The 24,642-nt window shown below is 37.7% G+C and overlaps 1 long non-coding RNA gene across 1 annotated transcript; it reads left to right on the top strand.

Moving 5' to 3' along the window:
• The first annotated feature begins 1,516 nt into the window (after window positions 1–1,516).
• On the top strand, window positions 1,517–19,443 carry LOC141585003 (uncharacterized). Its single transcript, XR_012518285.1, has 4 exons — window positions 1,517–1,695; window positions 3,262–3,375; window positions 6,288–6,369; window positions 19,326–19,443. It is a non-coding gene; the product is annotated as an uncharacterized LOC141585003 (long non-coding RNA).
• The last annotated feature ends 5,199 nt before the right edge of the window (window positions 19,444–24,642 follow it).

Below are 24,642 nucleotides of genomic sequence, written 5' to 3'. Positions count from 1 at the left end.
GCTACAATGTCACTAAGCAATAGGAGTTTTTCAGCTCCATTACAATCTTACAGGACTATCATAGTTTATGTTATCTGTCACTGAAGGAAAAGTTGTTTTTCAGTGCATGACTGTATTACATAAAAATATATTGCATCAGGGTAAAGTCAAAGATGCTTTTCCAAAGAGATCCAAAAATAGAGAGAATTAGAGAATAATCTAATGCATGAGAAATATATTTCCCTCCTGAATTACAGTCCTTAAGTGAACACAGCAGGTTCAGGGGTGGCTTGAATTTACATGGACATTCAAGCACTCTTGTTTCTCTCATTTTGTTTCCCTGGCAACCCCTGAGGAGGAGCCCTGTCCTTATCTGTGTGGTCAAAAATGAATCCTGGATATATCAAGGGTGTAAGAGAAACCAGGTTCGGAGCATCAGTTTCATTTTAAGCAAAGGATCCAGGAGTTGTACTGCACTCACATTCCATTTTTGAGAATATAGTACCGTGACTGTACCTCATCTCAAATGAGTTAGGAAAATGCAATTTTAGGGTATCATGTGGCATATGCCCAGAAGAAAAAGTGAGAAGATTTTGGTCAATGATTAGCAGTTTCCATCACAAGGATTACGAAATAATGGTAATCGCGACGATATCCTGCCAAATTACTCTCCAACCTTGCTTTCCTGCTGAGGATTTGGCCTTCAGAGAAGGCTAAATTTAATTGCAGAGGAGACACCTCGCTATTTTGTAATGCTGAGTCACTCATTCATGAGGCAATGTTGACCTCTGCCTGGAATAGAGGTAACATTAACAATGAGTGTAACGCTTGCCGCTAATCATTGCAATTCATTATCAAAACGTACTTTTCTTAATGCTTTGCAAACAGGTACAAATATGTTCCAATCAACAGATTTTTGTCCACCTACTCATCTTCACCTGTGACACAGTGCTGGGGAGTTGAGGGATGATAAAAAACAGAATAAAGATCTGTTCCTACACATGGCCCAGCATTTCCCTATCCATTATCTCTTCACCTTTAGAGGATTGCAGGAGAAGGTAGTGTAGAGAATAGGGGCCATTTTTGCTATGATTTAGTCATCAGGCCAAAAGGGATGTATGCTGCTAGACAGTGCCTTTCTTGTGTCAAGAAAGTACATGAGGACAGCTTCAGATTTTCTCTGCGTATTAAGTTGAGCAAAATGCCCGTCTGCTGAGATTTCCCCAGAGACTACAAGAGGATGCGTGTTTTGTAGGGATACGGATAGAAGAGTACCTTTATTTTTTTGACTGAGTAGTCACTTGATAAATGTTTACTGAAGTCAACAATAGTATGTACATACGAGGTCATCCATGTTAAGAGAAAAGGAAAGTATTCTCACAACTCCTCAGAAGTTCCTCCATAGCATCTTCCTCATTGTTGGTTTCTTCTCTTAAGCTAGAGCTTGGCTTGAGGAGTACTTTTCAAAATATCGTGTATTTTGCTAACTCTGTATAACTCCATGTGTCATTTCATCCAGAAAACTTGTTTCTAATGCTTTTTTCTCTGAACTCTAAGTCAGTTGATGCCACCAGGCCCTGGAGAAAAGCTGGCCTTCTGATAGGATTTCTATTGAGTAGCAAAAATTCTTGGATTCTGATAACATCTTTCATGAAGAAACTCAAAACATCTCCCAAATTATAAGCCTCTTCTTTTACTCTGTTCTACACTTCCACAGTGAGTAGAATGTTTGGGGTTTTTTTCCTTCCAAGAATATTTCTCAAGTAGAAGAATTCACTTTATTTCAAGTTAAACCACCCAAGTTATGGTCCAATTACCCATATACTAGGTTCAATCTCTGCACCGGCAGAAAGCTGGTCTTTGTAACTCCTGACTAGGACAGTATCATATAAGTACACGCATCACAAAACCTATGAAATGACGTGTTTTTTGTTTGTTTGTTTGTTTGTTTGTTTGTTTGTTTGTTTTGAGACAGAGTCTTGCTCTGTTGCCAGGTGCTAGGCTGGAGTGCAGTGGTGCAATCTTGGCTCACTGTAACCTCCACCTCCTGGGTTCAAGCAATTCTCCTGCCTCAGCTTCCCAGGTAGCTGGGACTACAGGTGCACGCCACCACACCCAGCTAATTTTTTTTTTTTTTTTTTTTTTTGTATTTTTAGTAGAGACAGGGTTTCACCATGTTGGCCAGGATGGTCTCGATCTCTTGACCTCATGATCTGCCCACCTCGGCCTCCCAAAGTGCTGAGATTACAGGCTTGAGCCACCGCGCTCGGCCTGGAATGACTTAAATTGTAGCTAATCAACGAACCAAAAGGGGTAGAGTCTAAGGTAGAATAAGGAAAAAGTAAGGAATATGACTCTTACTCCTGTCTCCTTTCCAGCATTTCTCACTTGTAAGGGCAAGGAATGGATTTGTGCTTTATTAAAATAATTGGCAATTATTCAGGCTAGGGGCATGGCTGCCAGCAACGTTAGGCCTTTACCTCACCAGACACATACAAAGAAGAAATAACTTTTGGAGACGCAAGTTTCAGTTACTACCAGGATTACAGAGGCATTCTCCTTCCCAATATAGTTTAAGATTTCATCCAGATCTTTGGTGAGCTGCCAAGGTAGGTCTACTGGAAAACTAAACAAAATTGCAACATCTTGAATTTGTGTGACCATTTGTGGTCTTTACAGCATGTTCACATCTTTTATCTCAGGTGTTCTCACAGCAGCTCATGGAAATAATAATAGGGGCTCCATAACTAAGCAGTTACCATTGGGCCAAGTGTACATATATTCACTCATTGACTCTTCACAACAATCCTGACAGCTCGTTTCTACTACTAGCCCATTTTACAGATAAGGCTTAGAGAGATTGAGGTTCCTGAATTCACACAGTGGTAAACGATAGAACCGACACTAGAAGTCTGGATTGTCTGATTCCAGAGTCCAGATGCTAAATCACTATATTATATTGGCTCAATGGCTTTTAGAGAATTTAAGTGAGTAGGATTCAGTAGTGCTGGATTTAAGACCTATTTGTCCTGCTTCTTCCTTATTCCAGCATTCTGCTGTTTAGGGAGCTCTTGGGTTTTGTGTTCAGGTGACCGTCTTCGCCGGAGTCCGCTGTGGCTATGATTTCCCCTCCTGTAGTTGCTCAGGAATCAATCTTTTCCAAGGTCAAGCTCAAGATTTGAAACCTTTAATTTCCTGCACGTTGACGTTTTATCATTTCACAGTCCCAAAGCCTCCTGCAACTTTTAAAGGAGTAGTAATTTCAGGTATCCAATCCTACAGCTCTAAGAACAACTCCTTTCAATCTTGGGACATTGACCAAAATTCGGGGAAACTAGTCTGACATTTCATTCCATCTACCTTCCAAAGCTCTGTGTACAAGGCATCACCTATGAGGCAAGAGGTGGGCAGAATTTTAGTTTTCCAGATGAAATCCTTTACCTGGTATTTTGTGTTGAAAAACAAAATGTCCAGATAACTAATCCTCTCCCCTTCCCTCCCCTCCCCTCCTCTTCCCTTTCCCATCTTTCTTTTTCTTTCCTTTTCTTTATTTCTCTTTCTTTCTTTTTTCTTTCTTTCTTTCTTTTTTTCTTTCTTTCTTTCTCTCTCTCTCTCTCTTTTCTTTTCTTTTCTTTTTTTTGCGACAAGTTCCGCTCTTGTTGCCCAGGCTGGAGTGCAATGGCATGATCTCAGCTCACTGCAACCTCTGCCTCCCCCTCCCAAGTAGCTTGGATTACAGGTGTCTGCCATCACTCCCAGCTAATTTTTGTATTTTTAGTAGAGCTAGGGTTTCACTGTGTTGGCCAAGCTAGTCTAGAACTCCTGACCTCAGGAGATCCACCTGTCTCGGCCTCGCAAAGTGTTGGAATTACAGGTGTGAGCCACTGTACCTGGCCAACTAATGTTTCTTTATTCATTGGGCTATTTGGGGATCATGCAATTAGTGAAAAAATATGTTCCATAAGGTTTTATCACTAAGGAAGAATAGTGTAAACCCATCCAATATAATCATAATAAAAATTATTCAGTAGATCTCAGATAAATCCCATAAGCCCAGGAAAAAGAGAAGTTTTAATTATTTGAACCAAAGAATGGCTTTGGAAGATTAATGTTAGAGGAGGGTCTAATATGGTTTTTTGATAACACACAAGTATTTATAAATTAAAACAACACACTGGGCATAGTGGCTCATGCCTGTGATCTCAACGCTTTGGGAGGCCAACTCCTCCTCACTTGAGGTCAAGAGTTTGAGACCAGCCTGGCCAACATGGTAAAACCCTGTCTCTACTGAAAAAAAAAGAAAAAAATTAGTGGGACATGGTAATGTACACCTGTAATCCCAGTTACTCAGGAGGCTGGGGCAGGAGAATCGCTTGAACCTGGGAGGCAGAGGTTGCGGTGAGCCCAGATCGCACCATTGCACTCCATCCATCCTGGACTACAAGAGTGAAATTCCGTCTCCAATAAAATAAACAAAACAAATACAAGGTAAGTATTTTTAGCAACTTAACTTGAAAGTCAACAAAATCATAGCAATCTTCTAGAGACTTGTTATTTCAAATATTTAAAACAATATTTATGTGTACATAGTATGTTTATGTATGCGGTACATGAGATATTTTGGTACAGACATGCAATGTGTAATAATTGCATTATGGAAAATAGGGTATCCATCCCCTCAAGCATTTATCCTTTGTGCTACAATTTTTTATATTCTTTTAGTTATTTTTAAATGTACAATTAAATTATTATTGACTATAGTTACCCTGTTGTGCTATTCAATACTAAGTCTTATTTATTCTTTCTATTTTTTAGTACCCATTAGCCATCCCCACTTCCCCCAACCCCCCACTACCCTTCCCATCCTCTGGTAACTATCCTTGTATTCTCTATCTCCATGAGTTGAATCGTTTTGATTTTAGATCTCACAAATGTAAGTATAAAGTATAAATATAAAGTATAAAAACCCATGAATTAAAGCCAATAATAAGTCTAGAGACTATTCTAGAGAAAAGTAAGGCTTTTTTTTTTTTTTTTTTTTACAGTGGCAAAGTGTAATGCATTATTGGCACATTTAATTTTCTTCAGCTGTTTCATAAAATCACCAGCAATTGGCCATCTTCAATATACTTTACATAGAATGTAATTAAAAGAGGAAAAATGTTAACATTTAGTGAGCAATGTCTGTATATTGAGAAATCATATTAAAAAGCATAAAGAAGGCTGGGCGCGGTGGCTCACGCCTGTAATCCCAGCACTTTGGGAGGCCGAGGCGGGTGGATCACGAGGTCAAGAGATCGAGACCATCCTGGTCAACATGGTGAAACCCCGTCTCTACTAAAAATACAAAAATTAGCTGGGCATGGTGGCGCACACCTGTAATCCCAGCCACTCGGGAGGCTGAGGCAGGAGAATTGCTTGAACCCAGGAGGTGGAGGTTGCGGTGAGCCAAGATCGCACCATTACACTTCAGCCTGGGTAACAAGAGTGAAACTCCATCTCAAAAAAAAAAAAAAAAAAAAAAAAAAAAAAAAGCATAAAGAGCTTTATGATAGATAAGCAAAAGATTTTACAACCTGTTGCCTTTCCCTATTATCTGCTGTTATCTCCACGTACTGCGGCTCACACAGAACGGAGCCATCCCTGAACCTGTACTGTTCACTTATGGATCACAATGTATGAGAGAAATTAAACTTCTTACACATTACCCTATCCTCTAAACCTCTGTAATTTTTGATCTCTTTGAAAAAACATCTTAGACTTACCCAGATGTAATGCTTCAGCTAATCATTTTAGATTGACATCCTTGCCCTAGCCCAAAGGGATCAACTGTTTTGGCATGTGTCATTCAGGCAGCTTGCTTCTTGGAAATCTGAAGTCCAATCTATTGTTAAGGTTGAAAATCATGGAACAGAAAAACAAATAAGTCCTTCGGACAAGATAGCATCAGCAGGAAACTCCCTTCCAGCTCCCTTCCTTCTGTGATGATGGGATGGGGCTACTCCTGCAAAGAGACTGGGCAATGTATTGTAATATTTTGACTCATAAGGTTTTCATGAAAACCACTCTTTCTCAGTCAAGTTTAGACAGGTTGAGCATCTGGGAATGCCATATACTATTAAAACCTCCTAAGATTCTGCTGTCCCCTAGACCCTTGTTTCTATTTTTTCCTAGGACCCCAAGTGGCCAAAACAAGTTTATAAAGGAGGTGGTGTTCCTGTTTACTTTAATATTATGTTTCATAGCCCCTTTTACATTTACTTTTCCAACCATAATTCAAAGTAGATTATTCTCTGCTTATTTTATAGACAATGAAACAAACCCTCCAAAAACAGGAAATTTGCCAAAAGCTAGCAAGTTGGGAAGAAATAAAACCAGGATTTAAGCCAGGTGAGTTTGCCTCCGGAGTAGAAGACTTTCCCACTGGCCCTTCCCTCTTCCTCCTTCTGTGTCATGTTGGCTCTCTTCTGCTGCTGCCTAAGCAAAGGATTAGCATTTAACAGGGGTTGGGAGGGATGCCAAGATGAGAACACCACCAAGTAGGGAGAGCAGAGCTGCTTGCTCAAGGGCTCTCCCATTTGCCCCGTCAGCTCAATGAGCGGGAAGGCCGAGTGTGCAATGGAAAAGCAACAGGTCTTCAACACTGAGCAGCATACAGATTCCATCGCCACCATTACTGAGTGGTATTTACTGCCAGGAATGGTGTGGTTGCATGTGACATCAGACTTCTAGGAGACCATATCATCTATGGATCACAGCCTCTCCACTAAATCACTACCTTTATCTGAAGTGTGTGTTTCTGACTCCTGATGTACACTCCAATTCTATCTTAGAGCTGAACCCTCTTCTACAACCAAGGCTGGTTATCAGATGGCCCTGACCCTCTTCTCCTAGGCCTGATGGGCCTAAGAAGTCTTCCTGGTAGCATCCTACTACCAACCTACTTCATTTTCATTTTTGGTCAAGATTAGAACTGTACTTGCCATGTCTTGAACTTCCTGATTCAGCCTGCAGATTATTCTTAGTTTCCTCTTACCTTGCTCCTATAGCAGTAGCTTACTCCAATCCAGCAAGAAACTACCAGCCTGTGACATGGCTGTGGCTCCAAAGTCATTTCATAGGTGGCCCTAGGGCACTTGCTAGCTGCACTGGGCATTAAAAGGGACTTGAACTCAGCTGTGTGGATCATCACTTTTCTCTCTAGAGTGGTGATACAAAGTGGGGATTCTCCAAAACAAATAGATAAACTCACCATCCTCCTAGGAAACACCTTTCTTCCCACCCTGTCGTCACTCAATGTCTACATTTTAACAGGCAGTACCAGATTTTCTGAACATCTGGGGAGAAAAGGAGAAAAGAGGGTAGACTGAGAGTATCACTATAATCCTGTAGAATAGATTCCATTTCTCAGGTTATGATTTCTGGAATCAGCTTCTCTCTTGACAGTAGAGTTCCTATTACATCTTCAGAGAAATATGTTAGTTTCTAAATCCTTTAAAACATTTTATTATGAAAAATTTTAAACATATACAAAAGTGGATAGAATAGTATCATGAAGCATCATGTAGCCATCACCAGCTTCGACAATTTAAAATTGTCTTCTTTCATGGCCAGTCCTCTTTCATCCATACCCCATTCACTTCTCCTATGTCCTGGATTATTTTTATACAAATTCCAGAGTTTACATTACTTTACTCATGAATATTATATATATATATATTTAAATATAAGGATTCTTTCTTTAAAAAAACCACAATGCCATTATCACACACCCATATTAATAATGATTCAAGATTATCAAATATTATCAAATACTCAGTCTTCAGGTTTTTCTGTTTCCCAAGAGATCATTGTTTTTAACAATTTCTTTGTCCAAATCAGAAACCAAAAGGCATACATGACACATTAATATGTCACTGAAGTCCCTTGATATATTTGTACCTTTTCCTTCTTTTTTTAATTGTAATTTGTTGAAAAAGTAGGTAATTTGTCCCGTAAAATTTTTCTGATTGCCTTCCTGTGATATCCTGTCACCTGTATTTTCTGTAAAATTGATAGAGAGCTTGATAAGAATCTCCTTGAATCCTCTTTTTCTTTTTTTCTTTTTAAGAAACTCTGTTTCCTAGGCCGTATGGTGGCTATTTACAGGTGTGATCATTTATAACTCACTGCAGCTTTTAACTCCTCCTGACCTCAAGCAATCCTGCCTCAGCCTCCTGTGTAGCCAATTTTTAATAAAAATATTTAATAGTTTATGTTGCATATTTTCTTTTGCGTTATATGATGAGGCATAGAGTGTATGATTGTTTCCCTACTTGTAATGTTAAATTTGATCAGTGTGTTCTGGTATTGTCAGCTTGATCCATTCTTTATATAATTCCTCATTAAGTTTTTTATCTAGTGCTTTAGAACCCATTGAGGGTCATTGCCCAAATTCTTTATTTCATTAGGGATTGCAAAATGGTTACATGTAAATTATATTATCCCTTCTGCATTTATCAGCTGCAACTCATTAAAACAAAAACAAACCACAAACCTTCCCTTATCAACTATCTGGTGATACTGAGATATGGTTCTTATGGGAAAAGTATGATAAATGCTTGATTCTATCTTCCCTTACCCTTCTTTTTTGTTACCAATTTCCAAAAGGTGACTAGTGAGCACTTTTAAGTATCATTATGAACACATGTATTTTAAAACATATTTAATTCCTTTTATCGTACTGAATGTTAATATTTCTGTATAGATAACATTTTTTAAATCGTAGGTGTGAATATGCAAATACAAACAGTGGAAGGCCAGTGCAGTGGCTCATGCCTGTAATCCCAGCACTTTGGGAGGCCAACATGGGAGGATCACTTGAGCTCAGGAGTTGCAGGCTGCAGTGAGCTAGGATTGTACCATTGCACTCCAGCTTAGGTGACAAAGCAAGACCCTGCCTCTATAAAATAAGTAAAAAGTTAAACATTGAAACAGAGCAAAAGGGACTATTTAGAGCTGTCCAGGAAGAAAGGAGACCCGGTGAGTAATGGGCAGACTGAAAAGAATACAAGACCACTGAGCCAGCACTGGGCAACTGCAGTAAGAGTACTTTTAGTTGGAACTAAACAGGTATTACTAAAAACTGGTGAGGAAGATGGAATGAGCTCAGGATCAAAGGGAGAAATATGAGCCAGCAAATACAGCAGGGAACCTTGAGAGATAGCTTTTGAATCAGAGTAAGGAGTAAAATTAAACAACAACCTAATTTAAGCAAAAACTGCTATGCATCTAAACATTGGCAAACTGCATTAGTATAAACACAAAGATAGTGCTACTGGGCATGTATTACGCTTCAGAGATACTTACAGAAGAGCTGGGACAACACAAAGATGGGGAAGGAGGCGGAGGAAACGTCTTGGGTTCAAGAATGTAATCTCTGGAGAATCTTTCAATGTTTCCTTTTTCTCAGGCAGTAACTCAATGACACTAGAAAACTTCTTTGGAGACTGTCTGATATCTGTACTACACTAACAAAAAGCCATAGTTGATGTAAATATTTCTGTGTTCTGTCTTAGGCTAATATAACAATGTATATTACTTAAGAATGATTGTGAGAATACATGGACACAGGGAGGGGAGCATCACACACTGGGGTCTGTTGGTGAGGGCCAAGGTAGGGACAGCAGCAATGGGGGTGCTGGAGGGGAGGTCGGGGAGGGATAACATGGGGAGAAATGCCAGATGTAGGTGATGGGGGGATGGAGGCAGCAAACCACATTGCCGTGTATGTACCTATGCAACAATCCTGCATGATCTGCACATGTACCCCAGAACCTAAAGTACAATAAAAATAAATACATACATACATAAATAGAATGATTGTAAATATTTATTGTAATGATTGTAATATTTTATCATTAATTTTAAGGGAAGGTATAATAAAATCATCAGAGATTATAAATTAAGAGAGGATCTTAAAGGTCATATAGTTGTAGTCTTAAGTGAAAATATTAAGACAAAACCTCATTCCATTTTTAAAAAGTTGACATTTAGATGAACAAATTTAACAGAATGCCAAGTTCTTTTGCCTCCAGGGCATAAAAGAAATACTGGCTTAGTGAAAGAGATTTAACAATAAAATGTAACAAGAAAAACAAACTCACAACCATTACAAATTTTCCTTGCAAGGGGCAGGTTCATATTTTTTGAAATTAGAGATTGCTTATACTATTTCCATTTTTAGAATTGGTAAAATGTAAAATATTAACACTGAGACCAGGATTTAGCATGAATACAGAAGTATTTTTTAACTGAGATAGAAACTCAAATGTGAATTTGGGTAAGATCATATTTCTTTGATATTTTTCTTTATTAAACATAGCTTCATTTTTCCTTAAGTAGAAGAGAGAAATTTCATGTTTTTAAAAACTGCTAATTTGGGAGCTTCTATTATTCTTTCTTTTATTTTAAAAGTAATATAAAGACCTCTAAAAAACAGAAGGATTGCCAGACATAGTGTATTTCCACTTAAAATGCTATGATCCTGTGTGGCATGCATTACAACAAATGGTCATAGTCTTGATTTCAGCCTGTGTTTTCTACTTTCAGCTGCTAAAGAAAGCACCTTTTTCAAAATTTTCCCCTAAAAGTCACATTTAACAGTTAAAAATACTGCTTTTGAAAGTATTTTCACTTTCTTAAGGTAATCCTCATCAGAAAGACCGAGTATTTTAGGGCAAGTTCATGCATGATATTGGAGCTTACTCCTCACCAATGTTCCTTTCTAGATATGTGTATGTTCTCTAAGGAAAGGCTAGATGAATATCAATAAATACATATATAAATATGAAAATAAACATTAAAGCATAACACATTAGTCAAAAGAATGTATATGGGATGACTATTTTAGGGAATATCTCTTAGGGAAATATCACCTACTTAAATTTTGTGTTGTATATGTGTTCTTCCCTAGATGACACCAGAATAATCATTAAAGTGTCAACTTTTTTTGTTTGTTTGTTTTGAGAAGGCATCTCACTCTGTTGCCCAGGCTGGAGTGCAGTGGCATGATCACTACAGCTTTGACTTTTTGGACTCAAGCTATCCTTCCACCTCAGCCTCTCAAGTAGCTGGGACTACCTGGGTACAACACCATGCCCAGCTAATTTTTAAATTTTTTTGTGGAGACGGTTTCTCTGTGTTGCCCAGGCTGGTGTTGAAAGTCTGGCCTCAAGTGATTTTTCCTCTTCGGCTTCTCAAAGTGCTGGAATTGCAGGCATGAGCCACCATGCCTGACTGAGTGTCATCTAATGAGGTATTATTTTGAGAACATAAACAAAGAATTCCACAGTTTCTTTACAAAATTTGGATTTAATATCCTCTTCTCCCCTACAATAACTTTAAAATATAATATACTGTATAGACACTTATGGGTTTAAATGAACCAGATGCTACGTCCTTACATTGTATGTCAGAACCCTAAACCAATAATAATATAAAATGTTTATTCAAACACTGGTAAGATACAAATTCTGAATGCAGCATTGTTTTTATTTTAGCAGAAATAGTAATAATATATCTTAATATTTCATGGGAATGGTGCACATCAATAGCCAATAATTTTGAAGTCATTATCACATCTAAATAAATATGACCTATTTGCATATGAAATATCTTAAAGATATGAAGTATCAATAGAAGATCTCACTACAAAAATAATTACAGAAATTTCATCAGCTAAGCTTGAAAACATGTCTTATTATTGTAGTCACGCTTTTGAAGACCAAGTTACTCAGTAACCAACATCCACCTCCCTAAACTATCCTAACCAAAGGAGCTAGCATTCACCGGAAATTGTTTACTCTTTGGAAAGACTGTTACATTCTTTGTCAAAGCAAAAAGACATGGAAAAATTGACTGACCTGATTTAGAAAAGAATTATTAATGGTTTTAAATTACCCTCCCCTCTACTTGGGTGGAGTGAAACAGAATAGACAAAGGTAGGGTAAAGGGTGTATGTGTGTGTGTGTTCCTAAAAGGTTAATTTAAACTGGAGATAAGGTTAACCTTCTAAAGAGAGTATCCCTGTGCTTCTCCATGAACCAGTGATGTGGTCATTTTTGACCTCTTGCAGCATAGTTCCAATAATAAAAACATTCAAGTTAGACTTGCCATTGATTCCAAAGCAAAACTCACTTTCAGATCATTATCAGAACAAAAGCTCAGTAAACAAACTTTTGAACCATGAAACAAATAACTCCCAGGCGGTCAGGCAATTCTAGCATTCATTTTGGAAAGAGGAAAATGTTGCCATAGTAGTAAGCCTGTGTTGGCATCCAGTTCCATTATCTCCTTTCCCTCTTCACCTTAGAAGTAGTATGATAGAAGTCAAGGCAGTTCCTAGATGACAAAAAACATTTGTTGTTGTTGTTTATGCTGTTGTCACAATGACTTCCAAATGGATAGTGAATATCACTGTATAGCTAAGTATGGCTTGAGGGATGTGGAAGGAAGAGAGGCAGAGGAAATGCCTGACTTTTCCTATTGAAACAGAGGTGATGTGTTGCAGGAAAGGATTTTGTGTGGTAAAGAAGAGAGGTTATCCTTGATCCCTTGACTTTATTTGCTCACCCATGAGGGCTGGAGTGTTTTCTGTCTTTGTTACTGTCTACAATTTCAAGGAAAAGAAAGTCTTCTTATCAGTGATATCAGAGTGTACCAAGAAAGATCAGGTTAGTGATTTTCAGAATTATCCAGGTCCCAGTAAATAGCAATGATTTTTATTAGATGAAGAAGTCAGGCAGTCTACTAATGTCCTTGTCAGAATCAAATTCAATTCCAAAGTTGCAAATAGAGCTATGAAAAAGAAAAAGAAAGAGCTGTAATGTGGTGGCTGGTAATTTTTGTCCTTTTCACTGCAGACATGAATATTTTGTATAAAGATTTAGTTGGGCAACAGCAGCGTCAGAGAATTGTGCGAGATGGGGTTCACCTCTAGAGGCCCCTTTAGTATTAGCTGGCTCCCCATTTGCTGGTTGGGCAGTGTCTTCTTGCTGCCTGTTCAGGCATCCTCCCATTCCCTCCTTGTACATCTTCTGAAAACAACTCTATCTGATTTCCACTGTCTTTCTGGTCTGGCAGTTTTTAACTGCTGAGCTGGTTATTAGTTGGTTACAATACAGTGACCCCATCTCTGACTATGTCATGGTTGATGCTAATACGGTAACATGTTATATACTAATTCCAGGAGAGAGAAGTGCAATCATCATAGAAAGTGTATTTTATTACAAAATAGAATAAAGAACAATAACACAGTGGATTAACACCTTGAGGTATTAAATTTAAAGGCAGGTAGAAAATTATTGCTCAGAAAAGAACACTGTTTGTGTGACTTATGTCAAATAACCGGGATTATTAAACAGATCACATGGAAAAACGATAATAACCCTTAAGTCTCCTTGCTCCAATCTGTACTTTAGTTAACAGTTTCCCCCAGTGTAAAGAATATATGCGGCTGGGTGCAGTGGCTCATGCCTGTAATCCCAGCACTTCGGGCAGCTAAGGTGGGCAGATCATGAGGTCTTGAGTTAGAGACAAGCTTGACCAACATGGTGAAACCCTGTCTCTACTAAAAATACAAAAGTTAGCCAGGTGTGGTGGCACATGCCTGTAATCCCAGCTACTCGAGAGGCTGAGGCAGGAGAATTGTTGGAACCCAGGAGGCAGAGGTTGCAGTGAGCCAAGATATTGTACCACTGCACTCCAGCCTGGGTGGCAGAGCAAGACTCAGTCTCAAAAAAAAAAAAAAAAAAAAAAAAAGAATATATATGCCTGCCAGGCCCAGTGGCTTATACCTGTAATCCCAGCACTTTGGGAGGCTGAGAAGGATAGATAGCTTGAGCTCAGGAGTTCAGGACCAGCCCGGGCAACATGGCAAAACCTTGTTTCTACTGAAAATACAAAAATTTTCTGGGAGTGGTGGCACCTGTGGTCCTAGCTACTCAGAGGATCCCTTGAGCCTGGGAGATGGAAGTTGTAGTGAGCTGAGATTATGCTACTATACCCCAGCCTGGGTGACAGAGAGAGACCTTGTCTCAAAAAAAAAAAAAATGCTTTGCGAACCAGGCTGACAACCATAAGATGAACCAGCATCCTGCCTTGGTTTGAGTGGGTGCTTATTTCATATATATATATATATATGTGTGTGTGTGTGTGTGTGTGTGTGTGTGTGTATATATGAAAACAAAAAGAGAAAGAGAAAACAAAAATAATATATGCTATAGTGAAAATGGTTTGGCCCTTGCTCCTGCTTTGTGTCTCAATAAATCTAGAGCTGTAGCATAATCATGCACAAGACAGATTTACTCTTGGCTTAGTAGATATAGCTTAATAAATTATATTCTTATGAACAATGATTAGAGCAGTGAAAATTGCTAGTCATCTTCCATTTCAACTGAAAGCCTTCCTCTGAACAAGTTGTTAGAACATGTTCAGAGATGTCTATCATGGGAACATATAATAGGCTAAATTGACTGTGGGAGGAGAAGGCAGGGATTAGTCACTCACAGGTTGGCAGTGTAAAGACAAGGCAAAGGGCTGCAAACCAGGCTGATAACCATAAGATGAACCAGCATCTTGCCTTGGTTTGAGTGGGTGCTTATTTCTTAATGACTTCATAAATTTTTCAGACTTTGATAATAATGCTGCAAAAGCAAAGAAAGAGGTTTAGTATATAAGTTATAAAAGAGATTTAAAGAGTTTCTCTATTTGTGGTGTATTTCTTTAGGATTAATTTCCCAATAGAGAAAACAATGGTTAATTGGATAAAATATAAAACTGTAGTCAAGTAAATACTGAACCTGTCAAGTATCAAATGCTAACTCAATGAGTACATTCTTGTTTTGTTATGTAACTTCTTGAATATCTCAAAGATACCCGGTCCCGAGTAAATTCTTACTAGACAACTATCTGGATTTATAAAGTATCCAATGTTAACCAGTAAATCTGTGACCTATAGGGCTACATGATTTATTTAGTGCTTCTAAGATAAAGCTCATACTAACAAGTATTTTGTCCCTAACACAATCTCACCAGTCTCCCAGAGTATTCCATGCCTGCATGGACTACTATAGATATGACTTTGTAGGAAGTTGGGCAAATTAGAAGTGATGTTAGATACCCAAGGAAGGAAAGAGTCAGTCTGAGGCTGACGAGTTTAGAAGCAGCAATAAATATTCCAAAAGGAAAATATCATTTTCTCTCTGGAATAGATATAGTAGAAATGGATAAATGTACAAGTCACTACTCTTAAAATCCCAGTCCAACCAGGCTTTGCAAAATCTGAATAAGGTCAAATCCCCCCAGGATTACTGATGTGTATAATCAGAAGAGAACATGGTCAGAGAGGACATATTCAGAAGACTAAATAAAGATAAATTGCATGATGATCTTTTCTCTTACAGACCTTCCTTTTTCTGTTGTTATTCCTGTTCAATATAACAGAATGGGTTCCTAAGTCTTGCGGGCAGCACCAGCCAGTATCCAATTCATTGCGCATTATTTGCAGAAGGTATGATGATTTTCTCCATAATGCATATAAGCCCAATATATAGAACCCTTGAAGTATTCCTCATTGCCCCTAACATGTTAGCTGAACATGACTTTCTTGTTAAAGGTTGTTTCAAAATACACAGACCTGTCTGAATATTTCTGGTATATTTTCGTTTAGTTTAGTTTTTTTTTTTGTTGTTGTTGTTTGTTTTTTTTTAATAGAGACAGGGTCTTGATGTATTACCCAGACTGGTCTTGAACTCCTGGGCTCAAGTGATCTGTTCACCTCAGCCTCGCAAAGTGCTGGGATTACAGGTGTGAGCCACCATGCCCAGACTATTTCTGGTATTTTATATCATGTCTTTAACACTTTTTTTGAAATTAACAGAAAATATTCTAAAATGCAATGGTTCATTATTCTGTTCCCATAATGTGCGTCACAATGAAAATGACCAATAAAGGACTTTGAATACAAGTAAATATAGAAGCTTTATGTAAATATGCCTGTGGAATCAAGAGAAAGAAAGAAAAAGCTCTTAGGAATTGTTTATGCTTTCTTTCATCTGAAGTGCCATTTTCTCTGTACATCAGATAACATATTGATTTTAGTGTACTTCAATTCTCAATTTTCCATAAACCATAAAAACCTTAATGACTACTCCAAAGCTCAAGTGAGAAACAATCAATTAATTTTCTCAGCAGTTCAACTCTGTCAAAATTAAAGTGCTATTTTAATAAATTTTTCAGACATTTAGGCTCTACACAGCAGTAGTTTAATGCCAAAAAGTCTTTCTTTGACCACTGCAAGAAAAGTTTAAATATATACCAATTAAACAAAGAGTTCACATGTTTTAACCTTTATAATAGACATGAAAATGCAAGTCACTTTACATGGCATTTTTCTAGAGTTTAACCTAATGCTGAGTCTACAGCAACTCTGAACAGAACTGTTGCAGAATCATCCATAATGTAACAGTGAAATGCATCAGCTACTACTCATGTGACACCATTCCTCCATGTTGTGATTTGAGGGATCACACACACAGACACACAGACACACACACACAGACACACACACACACACACACACACACACACACACACACACACACATGGTTATCCTACTTCTGTCCATAGGTATGATATCTAAAAATTCCCACTGCCAATACCATCCCTTTGAAATGAGGCATTTTTTTAAAAGGTCATAGTAAAACAGTAAAAATTCCCAGAAAAGAAAAGAGGATAGAAAATTAATAACATGCCTTCATTTGCATGATAGTGACCAATAATACATTAGCACACATTCATTTATCAGATTACTTAACTTTCATTTAGAAAGCAGAGATTACAATTAGGACAGGTGCAGTTTGGAATGGTGGAAGGCAGGTGGCAAGGTCTGTATCTTGAAGTGACAACAGGGAAGTCTCTAGGGAGAAAGAACTAACAGCAGTGATGAAAAAGAAGGTTCTGAGAAGGGTAAGGATTGGCAAAGGCTGAAAGTAGCTACAAAGTAAAGTTTATTTCAGGCTGCTCTGAATATGATGAAGAATAAAACACTGGAATATTAATTGAGCTGTGAAATGAGTTAAAAATAGAACTAAATTACAGACAGATAGGAAACCGTAATCTAAGTTTCATTGGTAGAATATGGACTGCGCTTTCAATAAAAGTCCAGTGATGTTGCTTGCTTGATACAATCTGCTTCATCTGGGGCATAAAAGAATGCACTGTGATTCTGAGAGAAGACCTTCAAGGCATTTCATTTAGGGCAGGTTCAGGCTTTTCTGGTCTGTTTTTAATTTTTCTGCTTTGTTTGTTTTTTCACTTGGATTACAATGTAAAATTTACTTAAAGACTTAGTGATTTTAGAGAAGCTATCTCAAAGCTTCTTTAACTTGTTTATAATATTCTCTTTGCACAAGACTGGATCTGTTACATTTCCTTTATGAGAAGGAAGCATTTTCACACACAACCATTAAAGAGTCTAATTTGCCATTTTGCCTGTTTCCTGTTAGATTTCAAGGTGGCTGTAGGCAGTCACATTTCTTGGTGCTCATCTAGTCTACTCTTTCTTACAATTTTGAGTTAATTCCTTTGTCTACCTGTTAATCATTTATAGGCATTTCCATAGGATAGGTCTTTAAGAATTTCCCACAGGACTGACTACACAGTGCAGTGCTAGAGGACCTTCTGAGTCAAGCCCTGAGACTTGTTCACCTACAGAAAGCAGGTCGGTATTCTTTCCTGGAAGCTGACCTGCCTCATGGTCGCTATAATAGAAGGCACGAGCTACTATCATTTGAATTGAATGCAGTTATTTCCCCCTCACCGTCATTTCCAGCCACACCTAAAGCTCAGGCAACTGTGTGGGTGGGCAGACAGAAGGAGCTGATTATCATTCAGGACATAAATAAAACCCAAGAGGCAACCCAGTCACCAAGTGCAGGAAAGAAAATCATATCATAAATCTCATAAGTCATTTTCTATTTACATAAGCAGTAGCAAATATCACTTGCAGTGCTTAAATAATGTAAATATAAACTAGGAGAGACTCTTTTCATTGATCTTAATGAAACATCGTATATAATAAGTATGGAATAAAAAGGCTCATTGAACAGATTTTAGAAAGTCAATATAAACAAATGTTCATACATGCATAATACATATGTGTCAGGGACTTTATGTTCATTGCCAAGACTGAACTATGCAGGTTGTAAAAATAAATAAGGCTACAAATCCCTAAGGGGTATTAAAAAAAATCTTTTGTTACATCAAACAAACTGATCTGAGGTTGATGTTCCTGCGGATTTCAATAGATTAGGTGGTCTGGCCCCACAGCTAGTGTGGAGCTGAGTGTTACTTAATGATAAGTTAAAGGGGAGATAGATTTGTCTTCACAAAATGCTTTTGTTTATGCCCTTTACTGAGACACCCTGCAATTATGATATAATCTATTTGTTTCATTTCAGATGTTCAGTCACTGTTACTTCTGCAATTATGATATAATCTATTTGTTTCATTTCAGATGTTCAGTCACTGTTACTTTGAAATAGGCTGGTGATCATTATTGCATATTTCTTACAGGTGGGCAAAGGAAAACTTTAGAAAACACATCATTTGTAAATGGCTGCATTGACAGAAGCAAGAATGAAACTCAAACTTCTCTACGTCAATTTCTTAGCCTGTTTACTGCAAAATTGCTGATAGATATACCAATTCTAGAGTAGTCTAGAAAAATCTCAAGTCTGCATTTTTCTCTATTGTTTTTAAAAGCAATATTTACTAAAATTTTTGTATTAAAATATAATATTGATTTTTAAGAAAAATATTACAATGTACAAAAAGGAAGAATAAAACTCAAAGATAATGTTAACAGAGAGAACACATTTTGATACATCTCTTCCCTTCTTAGAACAGTTTGATTCATGCTACATACACATATTTCTTTTCATTAATCTAGGAGGTCATCTTTATTAACATCCATCAATACTTTATGCACTATTACAAAAGAAACAAAAATTATGCCAGGACTATGACACAATGCTTAACTACTAAGAATTATTATTTTATAGTTGTTGAAATAAATCCTTTAGACATAGGTTTAATCAAATATCTTTACTTACATAATAAAAAATAAGTGAAACTAATTGTCTAGGTATTACTAAAACTTTTTCAAGTTCAAACTTTAATTCTTATGATTCACTCTATGATTCAGACTTTTCAATGTTTGTGGTTTTCCACACAACATCTTCTGTCTCAGCTAGGGTATTGGCAAGACAGCATTTCTTGAAAGAGTGTTCTGTTATTGTTTCTAGAACTTGCCTTCAAGCTGATCTTACTCTACCTGCAAGTCTTAATACACTTGCACGTGCAATAGAATGAAAAGAAATATTCTGATTTTAGACATGTAAAATATTAAAACCATACCTCTTAGAATCTGTGAAGTAGGGTATATGTAACCCATTTTTGTGCTAAATTTTATATCATGAGAATTTACTATCTTTTAAATTATGATATTTAAAGGCTCTACAATAGTCAATGTAACTTATTTAAGCAATCCTCTATCATTAAACATTAAAACCTTTCCAAATTTTTGCTGTTATAAATAAATATATGATAAACATCTTTGAGCATAAACTGTTAATCACATCTTTGACTATTTCTTTTCCTTTTTTTTTTTTTTTGAGATGGAGTCTCACTCTGTCACCAGGCTGGAGTGCATTGGTGCGATCTCGGCTCACTGCAACCTCCACCTCCTGGGTTCAAGGATTTCTTTGCCTCAGCCTCCTGAGCAGCTGGGACTATAGGTGCGTGCCACTACGCTCAGCTAATTTTTTGAATTTTCTGTACAGACAGGGTTTCACCATATTGGCCAGGATGGTCTCGATCTCCTGACCTCGTGATCCACCCACCTAAGCCGAGGTAAAATGACATGTGGTTTGCAGTTTCTATATACTGCCAGATTGCTTCCTGAAAATGATTGAATCAGTCAATAACTGGTAGAATACATATGCACACAGTATTTTCTAACTAGTGGTTTCACTACTCCTCAACATATACACAAGCTAAATCTTGCCTCTTGACCAACTTATACTTTCCTTTCATTTCTTCCTTTATTTTTATTTATCACCTCCAAAACATGATGAATAATTCCCTTTCCTGTTTGGCATTTACTCCTTTAATGATCCTATGAATTTCCACCAAGAAAGCTCTTAGTCATTGCTTCCCCAATCTATACTAGAAATAACCAGCCACCTTAATTTTCCTCTGAAGTCAGTTTTCTTAATCACTTCATTGCTCTAATTTTTTAGATACTCAAGGGACTAAACCTGAATTTATTATTAGTAGCTTTTTGTCATGAAGGTAGGAACTTCTATTTAATTTTCCTGATGAAATGCTTATTTATGTCTAGTCCTCTATTCAATTAGTCATTTTTGCTCTTGTTCAGGATAATGAAGTCATTGCTCTCCGTTCTGACCTAAAAGGTTTCTTTTAGATATATTATCAGGCCTGTTGTATTAAGCAAAATTTTTATCTCTAGTATATTTATGGGCCAAGTCTTTCTGATTGTTGGAGGTTTATGTAGGAAATTGAAACTATTTTTAATATTTATCCTTTCAGCAAGCATCTACTGGGCACACACTATTTATAAGGTGCAATGCTTAATGCCTGTGGTAATACCAAGGTACACAAGGCACATTCCTGGTCCTATAATAATATATCAAATTTATTGGATTCTCTTTATGCATCAGACTTGGGTCTAAATGTTGCATACACTAACTCATCTAATCCACCCACAATGATATGAGATTGGTTCTATTATTATCCCCATTTTACAGATAAGAAAACAAAGGCAGGGAAAAGCTCAGGATCACTCAGATGGAGAATTTGAGATCTGAACCTAATCTGTGGCTTCAGAATCAGGTTATTTACTACATACTTTCCTATAGAGCTTAGAGAATAGTAGGATAGACCGGATTTATGCATAAGATAAACTAAAATACTATAAACAAGGACATGGTAGTGCATGGGGTAGGGGAAATGGGAAAAATCAAGATGCAAAGAATAGGTAGAATAAGTTTGTTGTGTAGAAATAAAAGTGAGTAGAAATGAAAATTTGTTGGGCAGAAATGAAAGTGAGTAGTTCAATGTGGGGTAGAAAGACAAGAAACTGTAGAGCCCAACACCCTGGACTCAAATTCTGGCTCCAGCACATATTAGTTATCAGGAAACTTCTCAGCCTCAGGCACTCAACCTATTTTAGTCCTAATGAGCAAAGGTGTAAAGTGTAGAAACACATGATATGTTTAGGAAATGGAAGTAATACAGGGTAGAGCAAATTTAAGGGGATATTAGGGACAGTTCAAGAAAGGAAGAAAGGATGTGTGTGCGCACGTGTCAACAATTGTGGCAGAAGACAGAATAGGTATAAGGAATATCTGGAAGACTTGAAGACAGCAGAAACTGGACTGGCATTTTATTTAAAGGAAACAAATACAACAATAAGATTGACTGCAATGCAGTTTGGAGTAAGAATTGACTGAAGAAGTGAACCTGGAGAAGGCTATCAGGATTGTCCAGGTGAAAGACAAGGTCAATAATCAGGGCAATGCCATGGAGAAGAAGGAGAGAGATTCCAAAATTATTTCAAAGGTAGATTTGAAAGAGTTTGGTAGCCAGTTGGGGATTTGGGACTGAGTCAAAATGTGCCTCAGGTTTTGCAGCAGGGACCTGAAATGATGACAATGCTTTTGCAAAGAGAAACTGCAGTTAGTTAGGTGTGAATCAAGAGTTGAAAACTTGGATGTCAGGGATATAGTTGACTTTCTGAAAAGTTTGAATGCAAAGGCACAGAGAGTGGAGAGGTGAGTGTCAGTAATCCTAAAGCTCAATTCCTACATGAATTTCTTTAGGATTAATCCTTTTCTTTCCTCAGCAAAACCCAAAGTTAATTGTCTTTTATGGAGTCTTCCTTTCTTTCATGCTTATCAGAAATCTTCATTTTTTTTTTCTGGATTAAGTATTTCTTTGAGAAATTGATGAAAGCTATGAACTTTTTTTATTTTTTTATTTTATTTTATTTTATTTTTTGAGACGGAGTTTCGCTCGTTACCCAGGCTGGAGTGCAATGGCGCGATCTTGGCTCACCGCAACCTCCGCCTCCTGGGTTCAAGCAATTCTCCTGCCTCAGCCTCCTGAGTAGCTGGGATTACAGGAACGTGCCACCATGCCCAGCTAATTTTTTTGTATCTTTGGTAGAGACGGGGTTTCACCATGTTGACCAGGATGGTCTTGATCTCTTAACCTCGTGATCCACCCGCCTCAGCCTCCCAAAGTGCTGGGATTACAGGCTTGAGCCACCGCGCCCGGCTGAAAGCTATGAACTTTTATCCCTGTATGTGTGTGTGTGTGTGTGTGTGTGTGTGTGTGTGTGTGTGTGTGTTGGGCGGGAATCATAAACAGACACAGAAAAATTTCCATGCGATTTTAGGGAGTTCTTGTATTTTTAGAAACTCATGAATCCCAAGAATCCACTCTCATAACTTTTTTAAACCAATTTATTAATTTTTTCTACCTATAATTATATATATCATGTGCTATGCTAAGTGCCCTACTTATATCAGCTCATTTAATTCCTCCCCTCCCCTCCCCCCCATTTCCATGTAGGTATTACATTTCAAACATGGGTGACATGGAGTTAGACTTGCCCAGGGTAACAGAGATAGTATGTGCTATAAACAAGATTTGAACTCAGGTCTCTGTATTATGGTTATCCAAAGAAAGAACCCATAAGATGCATATACATATAGGAAGAAATTTATTGTAAGGAATTGGCCCACATGACTAGGGAGGCTGACAAGCCTCAAGCTCTGCAGCGTGAGTGGGCAAGCTAAAGACCCAGGAGAGCAGATACTGCATTTCCAGTCTGAGCCCAAAGACCTATGAACCAAGAGTATCAATGGAATAGCTCCAGTACGAAGGCAACAGGTGTGAGATCCAGCAATTTGTGTCTGAATGCATGATAAAACATATGGCCCTATCAGGCAAGAGGAATTATCTTTTACTTGAAGGAGGGTCAACCCTTTTGTTCTACTTAGGTCTTCAACTGACTGGATGAGGCCCACTGTCCATTCAACATTGGGTAGGGCCATCTATTTCACTCCTTTTACTGATTTGACTGATATGTTTACCCCAGACACCCACACAGACCCACCAAAAATGTTTGACCAAATATCTGGATCTCCACTGGACCAGTGAAGTTGACACATGAAATCAACCATCACAATCTCTGTGCCCTATACTGTCATTTTAAAAAACATACTCTAATATTTTTTCTTAGGTGAATTTCCTGTTTGCTTTCATACACCTTACTTAAATGATCCATGTTAGTTAGAGCTACTTCTTTTCCCATATTTCCTCTTTCTCCCATTATGTTCTCCTAACTGAAGATTTTAAAGTAAAAACAACATGAATTCATTCTCTTTTTTCCTCCTCTTTTTATTTTTATCCCCAAGATGATAAACTATCCAAGGAAGTTTCTTTCATTTTGAATGTTGAAAGAGGATTTGTCAGGTAAAGTGAATTCATAGATACCCACTAGGAGTGCATATCAGGTGTTTTTAAAAGAGTTTTCAAATTCACTGTATGCAATGGAAAATAAGTGCTGGTTTTTGGTAGCACTATTGAAAATTTCAGGTGCCTGTTTGGTATGCAGTGCATGTGTTCATAAAAAGTCAATGCACGATTAAAAATATATATATTGTGGATGTTTTAGGCCCTGGAGCAAATCCAGAATAACAGCTGGGATTTTACTTCTCTTGGGGGACTCCTCAAACTCATGAAATTCAGTCCTAAGAAGTCATAACACTCTGTTAGAATGAAGGCCCTGTGATGCCTGGCTAATTAAAATTTATTTAACTGTTTTCATAGAGATAGGATCTCACCATGTTGCTCAGGCTGATCTCAAACTCCTGGGCTCCAGTGATTCTCCTGCCTTGGCCTCCCAAAGTGTTGGGATTACAGGCATGAGCCACAACACTGGGCCTAATTTTCTTTTTGTATCCCTAGCTTTTAGTCCAGAGTCTACCACATAGCAGGAATTTTGCCTATGTGACTTAAAATACTATTAACAGGTGTAAGCTGGAACTTTCCACTGTAATGCATCACTCTTCTTGGCAGGACAAGTGTACTGCTGATTGCACTATAACTGATGAGTATGATCCAATCCACACAAGGCCTTTATTGTGTGGGTTTTCTTGTTAGACCCACTACAGACACATAAATGTTATAGAAGATGCTGTAAAATGTTGTGGTCATTTCTTTGTTGTCAAAACCTAGGTCTTTGCTTGTATACGTATATCAAATGCCTTTGCTATGGCCTGATTGGCCTTGCCGCTTTGGGAAATCAATGGCAAATACCTTTCTCTACATAAAATTGGCAGGAGTAGACCTTGAAACAAGGTTAGGACAAGACTAAAGTACCCAAGGAATCTTGTTCATTTTAGGATGAAGGGTGGGCCATTTAAAGGCAACAGGTGTGATGTTCATATTGATTTTCTGGATTTTACTTCTCAAGGAGTCTGGAAAGAAGATTTGAACAGCTCAGTCAGGATTTCTACTGATAACCCCCTG

This window comes from Saimiri boliviensis, chromosome 7 (genome assembly GCF_048565385.1).
Source record: "Saimiri boliviensis isolate mSaiBol1 chromosome 7, mSaiBol1.pri, whole genome shotgun sequence".
Classification (NCBI taxonomy): Eukaryota; Metazoa; Chordata; class Mammalia; order Primates; family Cebidae; genus Saimiri; species Saimiri boliviensis.
Note: the sequence above shows the minus strand (reverse complement) of the source record. Positions and strands in the feature narration are given on the sequence as shown.